At 46.0% G+C, this 26477-nt stretch overlaps 1 protein-coding gene across 1 annotated transcript in view; it reads right to left on the reverse strand.

Annotated features, from left to right (window-relative positions):
- The window catches only part of LOC122804611 (transcriptional repressor protein YY1-like), a 1255908-nt gene that overhangs the window by 580494 nt on the left and 648937 nt on the right, over positions 1-26477 (reverse strand). The window lies entirely within an intron of this gene.

Raw genomic sequence — 26477 nt, forward strand, 5'->3', positions numbered from 1 at the left:
AGCCTCTAGAATGCCCTTGGATGGTACTCCTCTGAGAAAGGCTGCTGAAGTAGCTGCAGCCCTGGTGGAGTGCGACCTAATGCCCTTGGGCACAGGTTTGCCATGGTGTAAGTAACAGAAACGGATGCAATGGCTTATCCACTTTGAAATTGCCCGCTTTGAAATAGCCTTTCCTTCTGATCCTGCAGCATATGACACTAGTAATTGCTCAGTATTTCTTAGAACTTTAGTCCTGCTCAAGTAGAATCTTAGCTGTCTGTGTACGTCCCAAAGAATGCAGAATTCTCTCCCCTTTGTTCTGTGGATTTGGATAAAAAGTTGGCAGATTGGTTAAGAGTCACACTGGAAACGACCTTCGGCATAAAAGTAGGATTTGTCCTCAGACACCCTGTCTGGGTAAAATATGATAAAAGGTTCTACAGCCATGAGGGCCTGTAGCTCTGAAACTCTTCTTGCTGAAGTAATTGCTAGGAGCAGAGCTGTTTTCCATGACAAGAACTTTATATCAGCGGTAGCAGCTGGTTCAAATGGAGGCAGGGTGAGCTTTTCCAACACATAAATGAGGTCCCATGCAGGTAATGGTGATCTTCTAGGAGGCCTTACATTTTTGGCTCCTCTAAGATACTGCTTTAGTAAAGGATGAGAGAAAGATTGGTGGCTCTGTATTGTAATGAGCCAAAATGGCAGAGGCATGGATTTTGATTGATGAAAAGATAGGCCTTTGTTAAGCATCTCAGTTAAGTATTGTAATATCTGAGGAATATGCGGTTCTGCTGTATCAGTTCCTTGTGCTTGATTCCAAGCGCAGAATCTCTTTCATTTGTCAGCATAAGATTTTCTAGTACTAGGCCTTCTGGCTTCCAAAATGACATCCATCACAGCTTTACAGAGATGTGTCGTTTGTATGATTAAAAGATTAGCCATGCTGCCAGGTTCAGAGTCTGTAGTTGATTGTGCAGGATCGGATTGTTTTGCTGGGACAGTAGTGGTTTTTGAGGCAAGGTCCAAGCTGGGTATTGAGACAAGTTCCTTAGGACTGGACACCAGTATTGGCGGGGCCAGTCCGGGGCAATTAATATCTTTGGTTTGTCTTGTCTGACATTTAGGAGGACCTTGGAAAGAAGAGGCAGAGGAAAGGTGCAAGCTGTGTCCCACAGTGCCATGACTAATCTACAAAGGGGGTATGAGTGTATGCCCCCTTGCTTGTTTATATACCACATGACTGTGGTGTTGTCAGTCTTTAATCAGTAGTTGTCCTGGATGAAGTAAGGACTTGAAGGGTGTTAGGGCATTTTGAACAGCTAGCATCTTTTTCGGGTTATGTAGATGCATTTGATTTGGTGCCCATATGCCCTTAATGCATCTTCCTGCCATGTGGACCCCCCAGGCATAATCTGATGCGTCTGTTGTCAAGGTTTGGCTGGCAGGGGGTAGAGTGAAGGGCCGTCCCATGTTATGGTGACAGGCCATTGCCCACCACAGAAACTCCTGTTGCAGGCAGGGGATGAGAGGAATCATTGTTTCCAGACTGTGTGAATGTTGACTCCATAAACTTTTTAGGTACCAATGAAGTTTCCTCATATGCAGTCTTGCATATAGAATTAGTAGGATGCAGGAGGCCATGAAGCGCAGAGCCTGCAGAATTTGTCTTGCAGAAGACTGGGTTTTTGTTGCCATCAGTTAGAAGTAAGTAGTCAGTTGCCTCTGTTTGTCTGGCGTGAGGTAAGCCATCTGGGCAGGTGTATTTAAGCTTGCACCCAGGAATGTTATCTTTTGAGAGGGTACCAGTTGTGATTTCTTTTCGTTTAGTGTGTACCCTAGGCATGTTAGAAGCTCTTTCACAAAAGTACAGTTTTGTACCTACCATAAATGTAGATGTTAGAGTGTATACACTGCTGCAGTCATTGCACTTGGGTTATACTACCGTCGGGTGGTTCCCCAGTCGGCCTGAGTTCCAAAGTCCTGGCCCGGCGTCGGTTGCTGTCGCCTCCTCCCCGACGTCAGTGCGGCAGGGATATACAAGATGCAGCAGACACCATTTTCTTTAGTTTTTCTTGCCCCAGATGTCAGGTGCCTCTAAATAGGTAGGCAATTCCAACTTCTAATAAAACATACATAAGAAAAGCAAAAAACAACTTGCAGCTACCAGCAAATACTCCCCACAGGTAGTAAGGGTAGAAGACATAGGTACATACCAGCCAGTAAGAGGGGAAGGAGGGAGGGTAACCTGGACTGCAGCAGTGTATACACTTGAACATCTACATTTATGGTAGGTACAAAACTGTACTATGTTCATCGTGTTACACTGCTGCAGTCATTACACTTGGGTAGAATCCCAAAGCTGAGGAAGGGTGGCTGGTTCTATAAGGCATTAGGGGTGTCTATAAGGCCCTGCAGCACTGCAGTGGCGAAGCCAGCTCTGGATTAAGAGTACAGAGGCAGATGGTAATGCTTGGTGAAGGTATGTACAGAACTCCAAGTTGCTGCTTCCAAAATATTCTTGGTAGGTACTCCCCTGAGGTAGGCAGTTGAAGTGGCTGTTGCCCTGGTGGAGTGAGATCTAATGCTGCTAGGTACAGGTTTTCCATGGTATGTGTAGCAAAAACGTATACAAATGTCCTATCCATTTTGAAATTGTCTGTTTTGAAATGGCTTTTCCCTGTGCTCCTGCAGCATATTCTACCAATAATTGCTCAAATTTTCTGAAAGCTTTGGTTTTGTCCAAGTAGAAGCGTAACTGCCTGTGAATGTCCAAAGAGTGCAGTAGTCTCTCCCCTTTATTCTGTGGTTTAGGATAAAAAGTTGGCAAGTGAATAGTTTGGTTTACAGCCACACTGGATACCACCTTTGGCATAAAAGTAGGGTTAGTTCTTAAAGACACCCTGTCCTGGTGGTAAATGAGGAAAGGTTCCACTGCCATAAGTGCCTGTAATTCTGAAACTCTTCGTGCTGATGTTATCGCCAGGAGCAGAGCAGTTTTCCAGGAGATATATTTTAATTCTGCTGTGTTGGCTGGCTCAGGAGGAGGTAAAGTTAGCTTCTCCAAAACAAAGTTGAGGTACCCTAGTTGTAGTACGTGCTCTATGGGGAGGTCTTATGTTTTTAGCCCCACTGAGGTACTGTTTTAACAGAGGATTAGAGAAAATTGGTGGATCTGTTTTGTAATGAGCAGAGATGGCAGAGGCGTGGATCTTGATGGATGAGAAGGAGAGAGAGCATCTCAGTTAAGTATTGTAGTATCTGAAGAATGTTTGGGACAAGAGGGTCAAGGTTTTGAGCTTGGTTCCAGGCACAGAATCTCTTCCATTTATCCGAATAGGCTTTCCTGGCACGAGGCCTTCTGGCCTCCAGAATGACATCCATAACAGCTTTGGAGAGAGGCGTTGCTTGCTTGACTAAGGAATCTTCCATGCAGCTAGGTTTAAGGTCTTTAGCTGGCTGTGTAGTATTTGTTTGTTGTGCTGAGGCAAAATCCAGGGTGGTTCTTGTGCTAAGCTCCTTAAGATTGGGTACCAGTGCTGGCGTGGTCAATCTGGTGCAATCAGGATCATCTTTGGCTCTTCCTGCCTGGCTTTTATGAGTACCTTTGGCAGGAGAGGTAGTGGTGGGAAAGCCTATATTTGTAGGTTCTCCCAGCTGAATGAGAGGGCATCCACTTTCCATGCTTGTGGATGGTAACTCCTTGTGCAGAATTTTTGTAGCTGGCAGTTTATTGGGGATGCAAACAGATCTGTGTCCGGGCTCCACCATTTCTGTGTTATCATTCTGAATATTTGTGGAGTCAACTCCCATTCGTGGGGATCCATGATGTTTCTGCTGAAGTCGTCTGCCAGTGTGTTTTTCTCTCCTGGCAGGAATTGTGCTTGCAGATGAACTTGAAGGTTTATAGCTGTGTTCCACAAGGTCATACTGTCTGCAATAGGGGGTAGGAGTGAGTGCCCCCTTGATGGTTTATGTACCACATAACTGTGGTGTTGTCTGTCTTTAGTAGTAGTTGTCCTAGATGCAGCAGGTCCTTGAAAGCTATAAGCGCATTTTGTATAGGTTCATAGGTTCATACTAGGCTATCTGCCCGAGGGCATTTGCAAGCCTAGCCATCGTTTTGTGGCTTACGCCACCCCTTTAGTATGGGGAACTATACCCATTATTTTGCTCTGCCTCTGTCGAGCAGTGACACTGAGGTAATCCCTGGGATATATCTGCGATCTCCCATCCATTGGTCAAGATTTCTCTTGAACAAGGCCAGCGAGGTGCTCTGCCTCACGTGTACCGGGATTTTGTTCCACAGCATAGGGAGTCTTTGGGTGATGAATCTATCCCTCCAGCACGTCCTATTAATAGCCGTGTCGAGGTTTAAGTCTCCGCCTTGTGGCTCTGATGGATCTAGATTTTTGAGGTGAAGCATATTCATCAAATCTGGGTTTGACATGGCCTTGTATGTTAGGCAAAGGTCACCTCTGAGCATGTAAGCGACTGAATAGAGCTGGAGTTCTTTCAGTCGGGCAGCATAGGACAGATTTTTGAGACCCTTTATCCTTTTGGTGAGGAACTTTTGTGGCCTCTCCAGCTGCTGCAAGTGTCGGGTCAGATACATTCTGAATGGGGCATTGTACTCAATCATTGGTCTGATGAGTGATGAGTAAAGGGAGACTATGACCTCCCTTGATCTAGATGAGAATCCCTTCATGATAAGGTGGGCAATGTAGGTGGTCTTCCTAACTACTTTAGCTACATGGGTGTCGAATGACAGACTACTATCAACCTGGGTCCCCAGGTCCCTGATAACTTCTTCTGTGCTCAGTGGATTGCCACCTATTTGGTAGCTAGGGGTAACCTTGTTTTTCCCGAAGGGTATGACTATGCATTTTTTGGCATTTAACTTTAGGCCGTGGCTCTGGCACCAGTTATCCGTTTCTGTGAGACCCTTCTGAAGGATATCTGTGTCAGATGTGTTTTCTACTATGGCGCCCAGTTTGCAGTCATCTGCAAACTTTGTCAGCCATAACCCTCCTGTGTTTGCTTGTACTTCGGAAAAGTAGATGCCAAACAAGAGTGGGCCCAGGACTGAGCCCTGTGGGACACCACTTGTGACAGGCTTTGAGTCTGACATGGCACCAGCAACTCTGACCCTGTGGGTTCTGTCACTCAGCAGTTTGCAACCCATCTTGTAATGTATGGGTTGACATTTAAGCTGATGAGTTTTTCAATGATACCCAAGTGGGGTATTGTATCGAAGGCCTTAGCCAGATCGAGGTAGGCTGTATGGACTGCCTTTCCCTCATCAATGGCTTTGGTGACTGTTTCGAAAAAGTCAACCAAGTTTAAAAGGCATGATCTGCCTTTGACAAAGCCAAACTGGGTTGGATCCAAAGTCTGCAAATTCCCTATGTCTTTATTTATGAGGTCCATTATGATCCTCTCCATGGCTTTGCAGATAAGGCTTGTCAAGCTAATGGGCCGGTAATTTCCAGGGTCAGTGGAGGCACCGCCTTTGTGAAGTGGGACCACAGTTGCAGTGCGCCACTCCTGGAATGTATCCAGAGGTAAGACTTTGATTAAACAGCTGTCCTAGCTGTGGGTTTAATTCCTCATTGAGTTCGTGGAGCACACAGCCGGGGACACCATCAGGTCCCATGGATGCTGTGTTTTTGCTTTGGAGAGAGCAGTTCTCACTTGGGCGCTGGAGATGTTTGGGGGCTGCAATCGCTTGGTATAGATATCTCTCCTTTGTGGGGAGGGAGAAGTTTGCACTGAACCTGTCAGCCAGTATGTTGGCAATGTCTGTAGGATCAGTAATCTTCACATCATTTTGAACTAGCTCTGAGCATATCTGGGAGTTTCCTCCCAGGTTTCTAACATAGCTAAAGAAGGCCTTATGATTGTCTTTTGAGTCTTTAGCTATTTTACTCTCAAATTTGCTTTGGATGATTTTATGAGAGCTCTTAGTTTTTACTTATAGTGATCAAGGGTGTCTTACCTTTTAAGGATTTTGCTCTATCTTGTAGTAGCTTCCTCCTTTTGTTGTAGAGTTTGTTTATGGCTGGGGTCCACCAGACTGGACGCTTGCCTTTGGTACAAAGAGTCTTTGTTTTGCTTGGGATTGCCTTATCCATGCAGTCCTGCAGGTGCTGGTAGAAGGCATTTGTAAGTGATACAGCGGCTTGAGTACTGTTTTCCGCCGCTCGGGGCCTTAAAGGAGACCACACTAGTCTTTAGAAGTGTGAAGTCGGCTTTTGAGAAGTTCTTTACTGTGGTCTTTTTATTTCAGGTGGGGTGGGATGAGGACCTCCAGCGAGATTAGTTTGTGATCTGATCTCACCAGTGAGGGTACACCTCCGGTGTTGAACATTGTGCTCCCATGTTCGTGATGATGAGATCAAGTATGTTATCTCCTCTTGTGGGGATGGTGACTAGTTGTTCCATGGCATTTGAGTTTATGAATTCCAGGAACTTTTGGGCTAGGGTGTTTGGGCTTGAGTAGTGTTCCCAGTCTATATTAGGGTAATTGAAGTCACCTAGTATGATGGTGTTTGGTGATACATTTATCCTCTCTAGTGTTTTCAGGAAGGCCATGTGAGGTTCCTGAGTTTGTGAGGGTGGCCTGTAACATGCTACAATTTGCAGAGCAGTCTTGCCTACGGTTAATTGCACCTGGATGGTCTCCGATGCATCATGCGTTGCCACCAGTCTTGAGGTGTGGGTGTCCTTGATGAATATGGATAACCCCCTCCTTTCTTGGTATTGTCCGGATTTTGGGGCCGGAACGCATGATACGAGGTAAAACCTGATAGCGCTGGGGTGCTCTCAGGAGCCTTGAACCAGGTTTTCTGTCACAGCACAGACATCGATGTTCTCCATACTGAGAAGGGCCTCGAGTGCGTGCATTTTGAGATTTAGACTTCTGGCACTGAGCAGCATTACCCTTAGTTTTTTTCCTTTTTTGTGTTCTAGGGTGGTAGGTTTAGAATTTGAGCCTTGCCTAAAAAAGGCACTATGGGGGTGGCAAGAGCCTTTGCCAATATCCGAATCCCAGGGTGACAGGTGCAAGCCTTCCCTTGAAGCAGCGTGGCTTGTCCAGCATGTCATCCCAGGCAGACAGACACTGGATCCCCTTTGAATGACACCAGTGTTTAAGCCAATTGTTAAAGCTGATCATCTTATCTCTGTATTGTGGCATCATTCTTGGTGAAGGTAGGATACTGCTCAAGGTCAGGGTCATACCTGCCTGGGCTACATAATCAGAGAGCTCCTCAATGTCTCTTTTCATGTAGTCCAAGGAGGTACGACTCAGGTCATTTACACCAGCGTGGACAATGACTGAGTCATATTTGTACCTGCTGTTGAGAGACCTGAGTGCTTGCGTTATGTGGCGGATTCTAGCGCCCGACAGGCAGCTTACTGTAACCTTCTCCTTACTCAGTCTGGTGAGCGGACGCCAGTGTGTCTGACTATGGAGTCACCAATGACTAGTGTGTCTGGCATTGTGTTTGGCCTTAAGGGCTGTGACTGTTTGACACTCTGACTGTGAGGTCTATGTGTTGCAGGTGTTGTGTTCTGAGGTGGTGGTTGTTTGGGCGTCTGCTTTGGTGGCCTCTGCTGTTTTGGTAGATTTTTGATCAGAGCCTCAGAGTATGTCTTTGTGTGTTTATGTGTATGATTTGAGGTTGTAATGGTACTATGTGAGACTGGGTCTATAGTGTGTGTGGTAACCTTCTCCTCCTGACTGGTCCTGCCAGTCCTATGTTGAGAGAGCTCAGCCTCCAGTTTGGCCGTATAGTTGCATCTCTCACATGTATTTGTGTTTTGTGGGAGGAGGAGAGGGTTGTCTGTGTACATGAGGCAATTGTAACATTGCCTCAATATTCCCAGGTTCACCAGCTGAGCAGGAGAGGACACTAGCAACTGATCCCTCGACATGCTAGAAGGAATAGACGAAAAAGTTTAAAAAGATTCCGGGGACGTGGGTGACCGAGAAATAGGGGTTGCCTTTTTGGGGTACTATCTATGACAAGAGTGCCGTATCAAGGTAATAAGTACTGTAGGAGCAAGTGCTACGTTTAACAGATAGAGAATAGTCTACTTGGAGTCAAGTAGAGATGATCTTTTTAATTATAGGATATGCTGATTAGATCAGTAGTATAGTTCGAGGAAGGTAGTTTTTAAGGGAAAATTTGAAGAGTGGACTTTAGGTAGCCCGAACAGTTTAAACCTGCTTAACCGGCGCTGCCCTAGTGTGCAACAGTGGCAACTCCGCGCTAAATCGCGCTAATGCGCGCTAAAGCGTGCTTTATAGCAGGGGGCTGGAAAAGACAGGAAATGACCCAAAATGGCCAATAAACTACAAGTTTCTGCCTTAAACCACTCCTCTGAGGACAAACAGGCAGCTCAGTACTCCCTACTCCCACTAGTGAGTAAAGAAACTACCCCTTGACCAAACAAGGAAAATGGAGAAAACAGGAACCAAGACAAAGCCCAGGGATCAGCAAAATCTGATCACTGGAACAAACTATTAGAAAAGTATGGAAAACAAGAGTATTTTTTTGGGGGTTTTTTTCAAGTTTTTTTCAGATAGGCAGAAAATACAATAAATGCTGTGTTTTTCGACTAAATGCTATCAAAAGCTAGTACACTTGAGTGTATTAGCCTGTTTAACTTTAAGCAAAACTTAAACAAGCAAGTGCAATAAACAATTCAAGCTATTAAAAACAGTAAAAACAGGTAATAGCAGAATAAAAAGTACAGTTTTGTACCTACCATAAATGTAGATGTTCGAAGATCCACATTGCTGCAGTCCTTACACTTGGGTAGTCCGCTGTCCTCGGTCGGCCCGAATATCAAAGTATAAGGCTGACGTCGGTCAGGGCGCATTTGACTGACATCAGGACGTCAGGGTACAAATGCGCATGACCGACGTCATATCCTCAGTCTTTTCTTGCCCCAGATGTCAGAAGACCCTAAAAATAAAGGTCAAAACCAAAAGACAGCAAACAACCAACCAACCACCCTTGCACTAACTATATGTACAATATATACAATATACACAATATGTACAACCCAACCCACACAACCACCTCTAACTACAGAGGGAAGGAGGGAGGTAAATTGGACTGCAGCAATGTGGATCTTGAACATCTACATTTATGGTAGGTACAAAACTGTACTATGTTCTTCATCTCACATTGCTGCAGTCCTTACACTTGGGTAGAATCCCAAAGCAGAGGTAAGGGAGGATGGCTAACTACAAGGAAGCAGGAGCTGCCAAAATGCCCTGCAAAACAGCAGTGGCAAAACCAGCCCTGGACTTAGAGTAAAGTGGCAGGTGATAATGCCTAGAGAAAGTATGCACTGAACTCCAAGTAGCTGCCTCCAAAATATCCTTGGTTGCCACTTCCCTCAAAAAAGCTGTTGAAGTGGCAGTAGCCCTAGTGGAATGAGGCCTAATCCCAGCTGGAATCTCCTTGCCATGATGGGAATAACAGAAAGCAATGCAAAACCCAATCCACTTAGAAATAGTTTGTTTTGACACAGGCTTGCCCTGAGAACTCAAAGCAAAAGAAACAAACAACTGCTGGGACTGCCTGAACCCTTTAGTTCTGTCCAAATAATAACGCAACTGCCTGTGTACATCTAAAGTGTGCAAAATCTTTTCCCCTTTATTTTGGGGATTTGCATAAAAAGTAGGCAAATGAATAGTTTGGTTTAAAGCCACACTAGAAACCACCTTAGGCATAAAGGAAGGATTAGTACGTAATGATACCCTATCCTTATGGAAAATCAAGAAAGGCTCAACCGCCATAAGGGCCTGCAATTCAGAAACCCTTCTTGCAGAGGTAATGGCCAACAAAAAAGCAGTCTTCCATGACAAATATTTCAACTCAGCAGTAGCTGCAGGCTCAAAAGGTTGTAGAGTGAGTTTCTCCAACACAAAATTGAGATCCCAAGCAGGAGTAGGAGCTCTTCGTGGGGGTCTTATATTCTTTGCCCCTCTAAGAAATTGCTTGAACAAAGGATGAGAAAACAATGGTGGGTCGCAATCATAGTGAGCAGAAATTGCTGCAGCATGAACTTTAATAGAAGAGAAAGACAAACCTTTGTCTAGTAACTCAGTAAGACATTGAAGAGCCACACACAAATTAGGCTCAGAAACATCAAAATCTTTTGCTGCACTCCAAAATAAAAATCTCTTCCATTTGTCTGCGTACACTTTCCTTGTACTAGGCCTTCTTGCTTCCAAAATAACATTCAAAACTTGCTGAGGAAGTGGAGGCCCACTATGGTTCAAAACAGAATATGCCAGGCTGTTAGGTGCAGAGAGTGAAGCTTGACATTTAGCAAATGGCTGTCCTCCTGCGACAACAGGTGTGGAATCGAAGGCAAAGGCCATGGAGGCTTCCGTACCAGACTTCTCAGTAATGGGTACCAGTGCTGTCGAGGCCAATCCGAAGCTATTAAAATCATCCTTGGCTTGTCCTGTCTGACCTTTAGAAGTACCTTTGGGAGGAGAGGCAGAGGTGGAAAGGCATACACATGAAGATTGCTCCAATTGAAAGAAAGAGCATCCACTCTCCAAGCTGTGGGATGAAACCTTTTCGTGCAAAACCGTGGCAGCTGATGGTTTAGTGGAGAAGCGAACAGATCTATGTCTGGAGTTCCCCATGACACTGTCAATTTCTGAAATACATGAGGATCCAATTTCCACTCGTGGGGATCCATAATTCGTCTGCTCAACACATCTGCTAAGGAGTTCTGTGCTCCTGGCAGAAACCTTGCCTGAAGATTGAGCTGTAAACTGAGAGCAGTCTCCCACAAAATCATTGCTTGCCTGCATAGAGGATAAGAATCGTTCCCCTTGCTTGTTGATGTACCACATGACAGTTGTGTTGTCTGTTAGAATCAACACCTGCCCTGGAAGAAGTAATTCCTTGAAAGCTATTAATGCAAACTGGACTGCTAACATCTCCTTCATGTTGATATGTAGATGTTGTAGTCTGACAGGCCACTTGTTTTGTATCCACTTTCCATTTAGATGAGCTCCCCAAGCTTTGTCTGAGGCATCTGTCGTTAAAATCTGACTCGCCTCTGGCCGGGTCACAGAGAGTCCCTTGTTTAGGTGACATTCCTGAGCCCACCACAAAAATTCCTTTTGAATGCAAGGTATTATTTGAATGACAGTGTCCAGATCCTGGCAGTGCTGTGTCCATACATTTTGAGATACCATTGTAGCTTCCTCATATGCAGTTTGGCATTGGGAAGCACCAGAATACAAGATGCCATGAACCCTAAGGCTTGAAGGACTGTCCTTGCAGTCAGCCCGGACTGATGAGATAGTTGATGGAAGTAAAGGGATAGACTCTTTTGTTTGTCCGGGGTTAAAAAGGCCATCTGGGATGCTGTATTCAGTCTCACACCCAGAAAGCACATGTCCTGAGAGGGTACTAGACTGGACTTTATTTCGTTCACAGAATACCCTAGGCATCTTAGCACTGCTATCACATATTCCAAACGATGAAGAAGCTCTTCCCTTCCTTGAGCCAGAATCAGGCAGTCGTCCAAATAAGGATAGATCTGTATTCCTTTTAGCCTGAAGAAAGCTATCACTGGAGCCAGAACTTTCGTGAACACTCTGGGCGCAGTAGATATGCCAAAGGGCAATGCAGAGAACTGATAGTGAGAAGTCCCAGCTCGAAAACGCAGATACTTCCTGCAACTTAGTCTGATAGGAACATGAAGGTAAGCCTCCTTGAGATCCAAAGTTACCATCCAATGATCTTTGCCCAGCAGAGGTAAAAGCTGCTGCAACGTCAACATTTTGAACTTGGGAATGTCCAGATAAGTGTTGAGGATAGATAAATCCAAAATTGGTCTCCACGTGTTCCCCTTCTTTGGTACTAGGAACAGGCGAGAATAAAATCCTAGGCCCACTTCTGGCATAGGGACCGGCTGTATGGCCCCTATTTGGAGCAACAGAGAAACCTGCTTGAGAGCCTCTATTCTTTGTTGAGGAGGAACGTCTGGCATGCCTTTGAAAGGAGGCAAGGTATGGAAATAAAACCTGTAGCCGTGGTGTATGATATCCAATACCCATCTGTCTTGGGTAATTAAACTCCAATTTTCTTTGAAAAGTGCCAACCTTCCTCCCAAAGGTGCTGCCAGACGAGAAGGCTCTGGCAGCTGAAAAGGTAGGTCATTGGGTCTGCTTACGAAAGGACTGACCCCTGCCCTCACCCGAAGACTGTGCAGGAGAACTCCCTGTTCTAGGCCTGAAAGAGCCCTGAGCTCTGCCCCTACCACGTCTAGATCTACCCCTAGACTGGGAATCATAAGAAGGATACGTCCACCCCTTAGTAGGCCAATTTCTACTAAACTTTGGAGGCTGGACCTGCAAAAACAGTCTGCATAGACTTAGCCTTGTCTTCCATTTTCTTTAAAACTGTCTCAACAGGAGGACCAAACAACACGTCAGATTGTAAAGGAGCATCTAAAATCCTTGTTTTAACATGTTCAGACAAATTCTGATCCCTCAGCCAGGCGTGCCTGCGAAGAACTGACCCAGTGGCAGCCACCCTAGACGAGGCCTGTACAGCATCAAAACCACATTGCAAAGAATGCTTACCCACCTGTTCAGAAACATGTACTAAATCTTGCAACTCATTACAATCAATACCTACTGCCAGAGCATCAACCTTAGACTTCAATTGTGAAAGGAGATAGTTTTGGTATTTCAACATGTGAAACTGGCAATTCAAAGCCCTCATAGCAAGAGTGGAAGAAGTATAAACTTTCTTTCCCCATCTATCCAAGGCCCTAGCCTCTTTGTCTGCAGGAACCGGATTCTTAACAACAGAAGCCTTAACACCTTTAGGCCCCTGGCTAACAGTTTCTGGGTCTGCCCTAGGACTCTTAAAAGATACTTATGAGCTTCAGGCACCCTGTAATACCTATCCGGCTTAACAGGAGCAGGAGGCAAAGAATCAGGATTAAGAGAAGCCTCTGTAAAAACATCTTCCACTACATCCAAAACAGGAGGTATAGCCAAAGGCCTATGCTGGGGTAAAAACAAAAATTCCCTAAGCCTTTTCCTGGAATCAGAGAAGTCCTGACCTTCCCACTTAAAATGCTCCCTCATGGAATGAAGAGTTTCTGAAAAAGAAAAATCCTCAGGAGGAGAAGCAGAAGGAGTAGAATCATCCACATCAGAATCAGAATAAGGAGAGTACTCCTGCAAGTCTTCAGCCGAAGACTCAAACATCTGAAGCCTGTTCAAAACCCCCCAGCTCAGGCTCCACCCTAGGTCTCTCATCAGGAGGGGGCATAGAACCCCTAATCAAAGTAATCAAATCTTCTGCCATTTTAAGCATACGCTTCTTGGGCACAGTACCTGAAGAGCTAGGGGTAACACCAACTGAAGCTAAACATGGCCTGCCCCTGGGAGAAGCCTTTGAAACAGAAGGAGAGGGCCTAGCCACCCTAGGAAGGGAGGGGAGTATAGTAACCTGAGAAGCCCCCTCAGCCTGACCTGCCTCCTGAGAGGCCACATCTTGCAATAATAAGGTCTCACCCTGGGAACACAAAGAAACCTCCGGTGGAGCCACCGGCTCCACCGACACCTCTAAAGAACCAGCGTCTGATACAGACGGTTCTTCTAGCCTAGGCTTAACTGCCTTGTCCTTGCGCTTCTTCGAAGAAGCGGGCGTCGGAGCATCCGACGGCATTTTATAATTGCACCGCTTCCCAAAGACTAACCTTGCACAATCCAACCTTCTCTTTATAGTGCGTTTATTAAATCTAGCACAAGAGCGACAGCCAACAACGTCGTGCTCAGGCCCTAAGCAAGGAATACACAAAGTATGATAATCTCTATGCGGTATCTGTTTCCCACAAGAAATGCAATTATTGACTTTTTCTGACATCCGTAAATCACTGAGGCAAGAAAAACTAAAATATTCCCAACGGGTACTTAGCCAACTTTGAACTCTGTCTGAAACTTCGAAATCGAAAAATCTCAGAACGCCAACCGGCACTTGCAATGCTGCTTCTGCATCGGACCATGCGGCAAAAAAGACTGAGGATATGACGTCGGTCATGCGCATTTGTACCCTGACGTCCTGATGTCAGTCAAATGCGCCCTGACCGACGTCAGCCTTATACTTTGATATTCGGGCCGACCTCGGACAGCGGACTACCCAAGTGTAAGGACTGCAGCAATGTGAGATGAAGAACATCAGGCAGAAATAGCAATCGAAATGCTTAAAAAGTCGAAAATGCAGAAAAAAATACTTAGAATCTGGAAAGTTTGTCTTTTCTGGTCTCTGCTGCTCTAGGAACTCTGCTGGACATCTTTTTGATTGATGTGAAAATGTCTTTGTTCTACAGGTTACGTGCCCTGAATACATTTGCCTGCCATGTGTGCTCCCCAGGTGTAATCCGATGCATCTGTTGTCAGTGTTTGCCTGGCTATGGGTTGTGTAAAAGGTTGTCCCTTGTTGAGGTGACAAGCTTGAGCCCACCATTGAAACTCCTGTTGAAGGCAAGGGATTAGTGGTATAACTGTTTCCAAACTTTGACAGTGTTGAGACCATACATTCTTTAGGTGCCATTGTAGTTTCCTCATATGCAGTCTGGCATATGAAATTAGTAGTATGCAGGATGCCATGTAACCCAATGCCTGCAGAATTTTTCTTGCAGGGAGTTGGGTCTTTGTTGCCATCAATTGAAAGTATTGTCAGTTATCCTTGTTTGTCTAGCGTGAGATAAGCCATCTGGGCCGTTGTGTTCAAGCTGGCACCCAGGAATATAATCTCTTGTGAGGGCACTAGTTTTGATTTATTTTCATTTACTGTGTACCCCAGGCAACTTAACTTTTTTACAAACGCCAGATGCTTTAGAAGAATGTCATTGCTCTCTGCTTGAATCAGGCAGTCGTCCAGGTACGGATAAATTTGAATTCCTTTCTGTCTGCAAAATGCAATTACTGGTGCCAGGCACTTTGTGAAGACCCTGGGTGCAGTAGATAAGCCAAAGGGCAGTGCAGAGAATTGGTAGTGCATTGAACCAGCTATGAATCTGAGGTATCTTCTGCAGTTTTGTCTGATAGGGACATGCAGGTATGCCTCTGAGGTCCAAAGTCACGAGCCAAGCTTTCTTGCCCAGCATGGGAAGAAGCTGCTGTAATGTCAACATTTTGAATTTCGGAACATCCAGGTAAGTGTTTAGAGATGAAAGATCCAGAATGGGCCTTCAGGCTTTGTCCTTTCTGGGTACCAGAAAGAGTCTTGAGTAAAATCCTTGTCCTTGCTCCTGTGATGGTACCTTTTGAATAGCTCTCATATCCATGAGTGCTGTAACTTGTTTTTGAGCCTCTGCCCATTGATTTTGTGGCATGTTTGGCATTCCTTTTGTTGGCAGAGTGTGAAAGTGGAACCTGTAACCTTGAAATACAATGTTGAGAACCCATTTGTCTTTGGTGATCATTTGCCAATTGTGGTAGAAGAGTGCCAGTTTTCCTCCAAAGAGGGATGCCAAGGATGATTTGTTTGGCAGCTGTAGTGGGAAGTCATTGGAGTTGCTTTTTATATGGTTGGGGCCTGTCTTCCCCTTCTTTCTGGCCTGATGCAACCCATTGTCGAGGCCTGTAAGGACCTTGTGTTTGACCTCTACCTCTTGGATGTCTGTATCTTCCCCTTTGAGGTCTGCCTGTAACTGGAAAGGACCAATTCTTAGTTGGCCAGTTTCTGCTAAATCTAGGAGGCTGAACCTGTAAGAAATCCTTCACCGTTTGCATAGATTTTGCCTTATCCTCCATTTTCTTTAATACCTCTTCTGCCTTAACTCCAAACAACACATCCTGCTGCAAAGGTGCATCCAATAATTTTGCTTTAACATCATCTGGTAACGCATGTTCTTTTAACCAAGCATGTCTTCTAATGACAGAGCCTGTAACTGCTGCTCTGCAGGAGGCCTCTAGAGAATCAAAACCACATTGCAAAGTATGCTTTCCCACTTGTTCAGCTGCATGCAATAAATCCTGCATTTCTTTAAAATTAGGAGGATCTGATTCTAGAAGCATTTTTTGTTTTAACTGAGACAGTAAAAATTGCTGATATTTTAGCATGTGAAACTGGCAATTTAAGGCTCTCATTGCTAAAGTTGCAGACGTATATACTTTCTTTCCCCATCTGTCTAATGCTCTGGAATCTCTGTCAGAGGGAACTGGATTCTTGGCTGATGAGGCCTTAACTCCTTTGGGTCCCTGAGAAATAGTTTCAGGGTCAGCTACAGGGCTTTTATACAGAAATGTATGTGAGTCAGGGACTCTGTATCTGTCAGGTTTAACAGGGGCTGGAGGTAAGGAATCAGGATTTAAGCTGGATTCAGTATACACATCATTCACAATATCTAACACTGGCGGAATAGCAAGGGGTCTGTGTTGAGGTAATAAGTCTCTGAGCCTTTTCTTGGATTCTGAGTAATCCTGGCCTTCCCAGTGGAAATGCTCCCTCATGGTATGTAGGGTTTCCCCAAAGGAATAGTCCTCAGGCGGTGAGGCTGACTGAACTGATTCCTCAGCATCAGAATCCTCATAAGGGGGTAAAGAGTATCCTAGGTCTGAGGATGAATCTGAAGAGATGGACACCTGGTCGGATGAGTCATAGTCTGCATCCTGTCTAGGCCTTTTATCAGGAGAGGGCTGGGACCCCCTGATCAGAGTGATTAGGTCTTCGGCCATTTTGAGCATTCGTTTCTTAGGCATGGAGGCCTGTCCTGGAGAATGCTGTATGTTTCTTTGACTTTAAAAGGAGGCTTAGACTTAGCTGAGGGATTAAATCTTAACTGAGTAGGTCTGAAGACACCCTCTGTAGCTGTGGGTTGCTCAGCTACTCCGGATTCCTCTGAAAGGTTAGTCTCGGTAGGCTGAAGAACTTGTGTGTCCGAAGGCCCAGCCATCTCCACGTGGGAGTCAGAGGCGGCTTTTGGTTCTACAGAAGCGGCAGTCAGGGGCTGCGAAGGCACCTCGCTGAAAACCGGAGAATCGGCGACTGGCCTAGAAGAGGCTTCGTCATCAGTTTCGGGCCTCGGATGCCTATCCTTGTCTTTGCGCTTTTTGTGTATTCCGGTCGTCGGAAGTTCCGACGGCATGGTATAATTTAATTTTCTACGAAAATAATGTCGGGCAAAATCAAACCGACGTTTAATAGTGTGCTTGTTAAACCTAGCACAAAACCGACAACCAGTGACGTCGTGGTCAGGGCCTAGGCATGGGATACAATAGGAATGGAAATCCTTAGGAGGTATTTGCTTCCCACAAGAAATACAGTTATTAACTTTTACTGACATCGGTCTGAGGCAAGAAAAAGTTTCCCCAACAGGGTACTTAGCTTTGTCTTCGGTTCTGGATTCGGAATGAAAATCTCAAAAGATGGCTGACCGGCACTTGCGAACTGCTTTTGCTTCGGGCACCGCGCGGCAAGAAAGACTGAAGAAAATGGCATCAGCTGCATCTTGTATACCCCTGTCGCACTGACGTCAGGGAGGAGGAGACAGCAACCGACGCCGGACCAGGACTTTTGAACTCAGGCCAACTGGGGAACCGCCTGACGGCAGGACAACTCAAGTGTAATGACTGCAGCAGTGTAACACGATGAACATCGCCAGGTGTCGTAGAAGAGTGTCCTGGTTCTCTGCTTGAATGAGACAGTCGTCCAAATAAGGATATATTTGAAAACTTTTGTCTGTAAAATGCAATTACTGGCGCCAGGCACTTTGTAAAGACCCTGGGCGCAGTAGATAAGCCAAAGGGCAGTGCAGAGAATTGGTAATGCATTAAGACAGCCTTGAATCTGAGGTATCTTCTGCATGATTGTCTTATTGGGACATGCAGGTATGCCTCTTTTAGGTCTAAAGTCACCAGCCAAGCATTCTGGCCCAGCATGGGCAGAAGCTGTTGCAAAGTAAGTATTTTGAATTTTGGAATGTCCAGGTATGCGTTCAAAATTGATAAATCCAGTATTGGCCGCCAGGCCTTGTCTTTTCTGGGTACCAAGAAAAGTAGAGTAAAAACCTTGTCCTTTTCCCTGTTCTGGTACTATCTGAATGGTCCCCATATCCAGGAGGGACGTAACCTGTTTCTGTGCTTCTGACCATTGGTTTTTTGGCAGATCTGGCCAACCATTTGTCATTGGCAGTGTGTGGAAATGGAAACTGTATCCCTGTGATACGATGTTTAGTACCCACTTGTCCTGTGTTATTAACTGCCAATTTTGAGCAAAAAGTGCTAATTTTCCCCCTTAGGGTGCTGCCAAAAGATAAGTGCTTGATGTAGGCAGAGGGAAGTCATTGGGACTATTTTCTGTTGGTTTGCGCTTTATCTCCACCAGATTTGGAGGTAGAAGCGCCCCGTTGCTTTGACCTGTATGAAACTTGCGCCTGGTATCTGGAATCCTTAGGGTGTCTGGATTTGCTGCTTTGAGCTCTGTCTGACACAGGAAAGGATCAATTTTTTTGTAGGTCAATGTCTACTGAATCTTGGTGGCTGCACTTGTAAGAAGTCTAACAGTTTGCATAGACTTAGCTTTGTCTTCAGTTTTCTTTAAAACCTCTTCTGCCTTAATACCAAACAGAGTATCATGCTGTAAAGGTGCATCTAGCAATTTAGCTTTAACATGATCAGGCAATTTTGTTCTTTCAGCCAGGCATGCCTCCAAATCACAGATCCAGTAACTGCAGCCCTGCAGGAGGCCTCTAAGGAATCAAAACCACATTGCAAAGTATGCTTTTCAACCTGTTCAGCTGCATGCAATAATTCCTACAATTCTTTATTTTCTGCACATTCAGAAATCAACAAATTTCTGTTTCAGCAATCCCATAATATGTTGTTGATACTTAAGCATATGAAATTGACAGTTTAAGGCCCTGATTGCAAAGGTTGCAGATGTATAAAAAATAGAAGTTATGTTCTTACCATAACGTTCCATGTTAGTTGTCTTCTTCTCGCCTTCTTTCTTGCTGGATGGGTTTGGAGCCGACCTCGGCTCCGACTCGGCCACTAAAGCTCGAGAGTTGGTTCCACCGGCTCGAGGCTCCCCTATATCCCACAATGCTAGGCGGTATTACCTCAGATCTCGTTTGTAAGCTAGGCCCAGCCAATAATAAATCCAGAACTACTGGAAAAAGGAAACGCCACCTCTATAAAAGGAAAGGAAGAAGGTGACCTGAAACCTGATGAAGGGATATATGCAAAGTATAGCATAAACATATATACAATAGAGGTGGAAGAAAGAGAGGTCACAATCAAACTCTTCTAGGTCTGTCCAGGCTAGGGGGAAGGAGGGTGGGACGCAAGAAAGAAGGCGAGAAGACAACTAACATGGAACGTTATGGTAAGAACATAACTTCTATATGTTAAGTTGTCTATCTCGCCTTCATTCTTGCTGGATGGGACCGCGTCCCTAGCACCTTGTCCCGGGTGGCCTATCGGAACAGACTCTTGAGAACATTGGAACCAAAATTAGCTCTATGTCTAGAAGCTAGATCCAACTTATAATGAGAAATGAAAGTGTGAGGAGTAGCCCATGTAGCTGCTGCACAAATGGTATCAATAGGCAGCCTGTCTTGGAAAGCTAAAGAGGCAGCCAAAGCCCTAGTCGAATGAGCCTTAGGTTTGTTAGGCAACTTTTGGTGTCTAATTTGATACACAAAGGAAATCAGGGATGTTAGCCATCTGGAGAGTGATACCTTAGAAACTGCAAGGCCCTCTCTACCTTCTGCATAAGAAACAAACAACTGGTCAGTTTTTCTGATCTGTTTGGTCCTGTCCAAATAATATCTCAATTGACGATGAACATCTAGCCAATGCAATTTTTGTTCAGACCTGTTAGAAAAGTTAGGAAAAAACACAGGAAGGTCGATGTCTTGATTTACATTTGCCACAGAGGCTACTTTAGGTAAGAAGGATGGATTGGTCCGTAAGGATACCCTATCCTTATGAAACAACAGATAGGGTGGTCGACTGCTGAGTGCATGAAGTTCTGAGACCCTTCTAGCTGAAGTAATGGCTACCAGAAAGAGAGTCTTCCAGGATAGCAATTTCATTGAACAGGAAGCTGCAGGTTCAAAAGGGGGAAGAATCAAAGATGTGAGAACTAAATTAAGGTCCCAAGAAGGAGGAGGAGTTCTTATCGGAGGCTTAAGGAGAAAAACTCCCTTCAAGAACGCTTTGCAAAGCTTGTGGGACATGATGGCAGAATCTGAGATGCCCACATGAAAGTCAGATATAGCTGCCAATTGAGAAGGAGATGAACCTGCATGAAAAAGTTCAGCTATAAAATCCAGAACTGTTTGGATGGGAGCAGTAAAAGGATCCAAGTCCCTTCCTTGAGCCCAATAGGCGAAACGTTTCCATTTACTCAGATAAATCTTCCGCGTGGAAGATTTATGGGAAGCTATCAAAATATCTCGAACAGAGTGAGATATTTGAGGAAGCCTGGCTAAGGTTGGAACTAGAGGAACAAAGCAGTGAGGTTCAGAGAGGGGAGGGAGCGATGTAACTGACCCGACTGATGGATCAAAAGATCTGGAACTAGGTCCAGATGCCAAGGTTGCTCCAACAGAAATTGATGTAGAAAGGGGAACCAAACCTGTCGAGGCCAGTAAGGAGCAATGAGGATCAATGAGGCTTTCTGAGCGATAGCTTTCTGTATCACTTGAGAGATAAGTGGGAAGGGAGGAAATGCATACAGAAGTCCCCGGGGCCAAACCTGGACTAGAGCGTCTCTGCTGGGCTGGCCTGGTAACGGGAATAGGGTGAAATAATCTCTGCACTTGCTGTTTTGGGGAGTAGCAAAAAGGTCGCAGCAAGGCTGACCCCACTTGAGAAAAATTTTCTCCAAAATAGAATCTTTCAGAGACCACTCGTGAGGCATGAGGATAGCTCTGCTCAACTTGTCTGCGATAAGATTGGACTTCCCGGGGATGTGCGTTGCAATCAGAAACCGCTGAGAAGAAATTGCCCATTGCCACAGTCCGAGTGCTTCTCGACACAGGGGATAGGACCTGGTTCCGCCTTGTTTGTTGATATACCACACTACAGACATGTTGTCTGTCTGGATTGCTATCGTTCCCAAGGGAAGAGAGTCTTGAAGGGCTTGCAACGCTAAAAGCACTGCTCTCATCTCTAGAACATTTATATGCAAGTGGCATTCGTCTGGTTGCCATATGCCCTGGACTGTTCTGCCCTGATAATGCCCCCCCCACCCGATCAGGGAGGCGTCCGTTGTCAAAGTAGCAACCGGAGGGGGAGGAACAAAGGGTCTTCCCAGGAAGAGCTGGGGGGAAGAAATCCACCAAAGAAGATGATTCTTGCATGCTTGCGTAATCATAATGGTGTGGGACATCGGAAGTTGTTGGTACGACCATTGTGTGAAGAGCATCCATTGAAGGATTCTCATGTGAAATCTGGCTAATAGAAGTAGAGGGATAGCAGCCGCCATAATCCCTAGTACTTTCAGAACTAATCTGACTTTGACTCTGTTGCTGTGGAAGAGAAGGGAGACCAGTTTACGTATGTCTGCTATTCTTTGGTCTGTGAGCCTCGCAGACATGTTGACCGTGTCTAGATTTGCGCCTATGAAGGTAATAGCACGACAAGGCGACAAAACAGACTTTTCGCAATTTATCGAGATACCTAACTTTTGACAAATGCGAAAGGTGTAGTCTCTGGCTGTTAGAAGGAGATGCTTGGTAGGAGCTGTGAGGAGCCAGTCGTCTAAGTATGGAAACACCTGGAATCCTTGACGTCTCAGGTGAGAAGCTACCACTGCCATGCATTTGGTAAACACCCGGGGGGCAGTGGTGAGTCCAAAGGGCAGGGCTCTGAATTGAAAGTGACTGGTTCCCAGCCTGAAGCGGAGGAATCTCCTGGAGCGTCTGTACATTTTTATATGATAGTACGCATCCTGAAGGTCTAGAGAGCCCATCCAGTTTTCCTTTCCCAATAGGGGTAGGATGGATTGTAGTGTGACCATCCGAAATCTTGTTTTCTTGACCGACTTGTTCAAGATACTGAGATCCAAAATGGGTCTCCAGTCCCCTGTTTTCTTTGGAACCAAAAAGAACTTGGAGTAGATTCCGGATCCTTGCTGGTCTGCTGGCACTGGCTGAATGGCTCTTTTTGCAAGCAACTTTGAAATTTCCAACGCTGCTTGATCCCTTTGAGCGGGTGGAACATCTGGAAGGGATTTTTTTGATTGATTTGGAATACGAAAGAACAGAATGGAATAGCCTTCGGAAATGATGGTCTTGAGTTAGGGATCGCCAGGCTTCTGGGTACAGTGACAATCTTCCCCCGACTGCCTCCGAAGGTGGACAGTCGGGCAACACCTCAGGGATGCTGGAAGGGCTTATCGGAAAAGGTTTCTCGATTGCCCTAGTTCTGCGGACCCCCCCTGCCCCTAGGGCGACGTCTACCATTGTTGTTCCCTCCTCTGCCTCTGGAGGGGAACAGACTCTGTGCGTCAGGCAAAGTCCCTTGAGATGGTTTGCGGAACCACTTTTTCCCACTTTTCTGGCCTTTGGGGTAAAGCCTAGAAGGAGTAGAAAAACGGACTCCGACGGCAGAAAGAGTTTTGCCATCCGTCTCGCACCCCGTCAAGGTTTCTTTCACTTGAGGACCAAAGAGGGATGATCCATCAAACGGGGAATTAGTGAAAGAAGTTTTAAAGGGGTCCGCAAAATTGCACAGCCGCATCCAGGCATGCCGGCGTAAGGCCACACCTGTCCCTGCGGCTCTGCTCGCTCCATCAGCCGCATATGAGAGGAGGCGCATGGAGGAGTTAGCTATAGAATTCAGGGTAGCCAGCTGAGCGTTCATCTTATCCTGAAAACCCGCAGCTGTAGGATCCTTTAACATCTCACTCGCTTCCTTGATCAAGTCTCTTTGAAGACGAGTGAAATGACAGAGGGAGTTCAGCGAACGCATAGCAAAGGTCGCCGACGAAAACATCTGCTTCCCGTACCTGTCCATAGACCTAGATTCCTTGTTAGGGGGACGGACAGGCACCGAAGGATCAGCTAGCTCCTTCTTAGTGGCGGCAGCTACCACCATAGCATCCACAGAAACTCCCTTAGTCAGAAATTGCTTATCTGCTGGTGCTGTGATAAACTTTGAAGGTCTCCTGGGGGTGGGGTCCACAGAGTCAGGAGCCGTCCAAGCCTTTTTAGCTACCACCTGCATGAGGGGTCAAAGGGGGACACCCAGGAGGTGGAAGGGCGAGAGCCAAACGCCTCAAGATACACAGATTCATCCTCCGAAGGGTTAAGGGCTGGCCAATTTCCCCTCTGTTTCAGGATCTCTAGAATGTCTGCAAAGGAGACATCTTCAGTAGGGGAACGGGGGAACCCTCAGAATCCTCTAAATCCGTGTCAGAGGTGACAGACTCAGGTGAGTCTATGTGCTTCCTCTTGCACTTTCTCTTCCTAGGGGGCTCCCCTGCCAACTCAGGAGAGGCCTCGGAAGAGGATGATATCCCCACAGGGGATTCTTGAGGAGCTGGCTCTCTGCGGTCTGGGATGAGGGAGTGAGCAGACATAACCTGAGGCACCGAAGAGGGAGGGACAGACGGAGCCGACTGTGGAGTTGAACCAGGTTCCAACACACTCCACATGACCTCGAAGGCACCCCTGTCAGCAGAGCCAAAGGTCCCCGCTCCGAAAAGCTGAAAATCTCCCTCGGCACCGACAGCGATGGCTCCGAGGCCGATGTCAGAGCCGAACTCACCAGCGCCGAAGCGCCGAGAGGGAGAGCGGGGTCGGACAAGGGTCCGATGCCACTCACCCCCTCGGAGCCGACGAGGGAAGTCCGGCGCCGAGATTCTTCCAAGGAAGAAATCGGAGCCAACGACGGAACCGAAGACAATTGTATCGGTTCCGACGCTACCACAGTCTCGGTTCCGAAACGCCCCGGCTCAGAGCTCAAAGGAGTCGGAGGAGGAACATTTTGAGGGATAGGGTTAAGCATCGACTGATGAGTCGGGCTCTGAAGCATTTGGGCCAGTGCCTCGGATTTAAGAAGTCGACTCACTACCCTCTGAAGGTCATGATCCGAAAGCCTCGATGATCTAGAGGAGTGAGATCTATGGCTCCGTCTAGACAGCAAGGGAGATGCTGGAGCCGAATGAACGGAGCCAAGGGACGGTGACCTGGACCTCTTCCTAGATGTCGGTTCCGATGGTCTGATCGGAGCCGACTCAGAAATTTCCAATGCCTCGGCTCCAGCCGGAGCCGAGGGAACCACAGAAGTAGCAGTTAGGGTCTCATCGGCTCCAGTCGGAGCTGATGTAGTAGTAGGCTTCGAAGCCTTAGGCGTCGACTCAGTAGCTGGAATCGAGGACCTAGGAGCCTTAGAGGGTTTACCCGAAGTAGCAGTAGGGGGACCCTCAGGCTTAAGCAAGCCCCTTAAGATGAGCTTGTTCTTTCTTTCCTGCAGGACTCCAGGGCTGAAGCCATGGCATACAGCACAAGAGTCCTGCAGGTGTAAAGGTCCCAGGCAGTACACACAAGAAGTGTGACCGTCTGTCAGAGACATTTTCTGACAGCACGAGTCACACTTCTTGAAGCCTGAGACCTTTGAATCCTTAGACATTTTTAAGGAAAAAAGTGTAACCACCACACAACACAAACACACCGATTACACTATCCACCAAGGTTAACTAAAATTAAACTACTAAAAATAGTTTTTTTTTTTTTTTTTTTTTTTTTTTAAATCCCTACAAACACATACACTCCACTAATAAGGGGATGGAAGGGCCCGAAGGTCTGAGGGAAGAAAGTACAGTTGTGTACACCTACCATAAATGTAGATGCTCGAGTGTCTTCACTGTTGCAGTCATAACTGTAGGGTGCTCCTGCCGGCAGGCAGCCCGAGGTCGGCCAGAATCCCAAAGTCTGGGTCCGGCGTCGGCTGTATAAGCTAGTATCCTGACGTCAGTACGCCTTGGTACATAGCCCTCAGCCGACGCCATCTTCTCCAGCCTTTCTTGCCCTAGATGTCAGAATACCTCCAATAAATCAAAAATGAATCCAACAAAGGAAACACAAATACACCACAAAAAGGAAAAGAGGGGATAGGAGGAGAAACCCGACTGCAACAGTGAAGACACTCGAACATCTACATTTATGGTAGGTGTACACAACTGTACTATGTTCTTCGTGTTTCACTGTTGCAGTCATAACTGTAGGGTGGAATCCCAAAGCAGTGTAGAGAGGGAGGAGGCTTTAGATAGAAGAAGGGGAGGCAAGAATACCCTGCAAGACAGCAGAGGCAAAGCCTGCCCTAAAACAAAGGGAGATTGTAGTGCTTGGAAAAAGTATGCACTGAACTCCAAGTGGCAGCTTCCAAGATATCCTTGGTAGGTACTCCTCTGAGAAAAGCTGTAGAAGTAGCAGCTGCTCTAGTAGAATGACTTCTAATGGTTCCTGGAAACTGTTTACCATGATGAGTGTAACAAAATCTGATCCCATAAGCAATCCATTTGGAAATGGTTTGTTTAGAAATAGGTTTTCCAAGTGAACTGGAGGCAAAAGAAACAAACAGTTGGTTAGACTTTCTGAAATCTTTAGTCTTGTCCAAGTAAAATCTTAACTGCCTGTGCACATCCAATGAATGCAAAATCCTTTCCCCTTTATTTTGAGGATTTGGAAAGAAAGTAGGAAGGTGAATTGTCTGATTCAAGGCCACTTTGAAATCACCTTAGGCATGAAAGTAGGATTGGTCCTCAAGGATACTCTGTCCTGATGGAAAATAAGGTAAGGTTCCACAGCCATAAGAGCTTGCAACTCTGAGACCCTTCTGGCAGAGGTCAAAGCTAACAAAAGAACAGTCTTCCAAGATAGAAACTTAATATCTGAAGATGCAGCAGGCTCAAAAGGAGGCAAAGTAAGTTTTTCTAAAACATAATTAAGATCCCAGGCAGGGACGGAGGGTCCTTGGAGGCCGCAAATTCTTAGCCCCCTCAAAACTGCTTCACCAAAGGATGTGAAAAAACAGGAGGATCAGAACTGAAATGCAGAGATAGCAGAAGCATGAATCTTAATGGAAGAAAATGAAAGTCCCTTAGATAAAAGCTCCGAAAGGTAAAGCAAAATAGAGGAGAGATCAGGAACCTGAGGATCAGAACCTCAGTCCTGCATCCAAATAGAAAACCTCTTCCATTTAGAGGCATAAGATTTCCTAGTGCTAGGCAGTCTAGCTTCCAAAAGAACATCCAAAACTTGTTTGGGAAGACTAGAGGCAATCAAATTCCTTTGAAGAGCCAAGCTGCCAAGCAAAGGGTCTTGAGGTTGGAATGTAGCAACTGACCCTGATGCTGGGACGGGTTCAGTGGAAGAATCCAAGGAGGCCCCGAGAACAGGAGTTTTAGAGTCTGATACCAAAACTGTCGAGGCCAATTTGGAGCAATCAAGATGAGGAACTTGGGCTTGTCCTG

The sequence above is a fragment of the Protopterus annectens genome, chromosome 6.part0, assembly GCF_019279795.1.
Source record: "Protopterus annectens isolate FY-2018-M chromosome 6.part0, PAN1.0, whole genome shotgun sequence".
Taxonomy (NCBI): Eukaryota; Metazoa; Chordata; order Ceratodontiformes; family Protopteridae; genus Protopterus; species Protopterus annectens.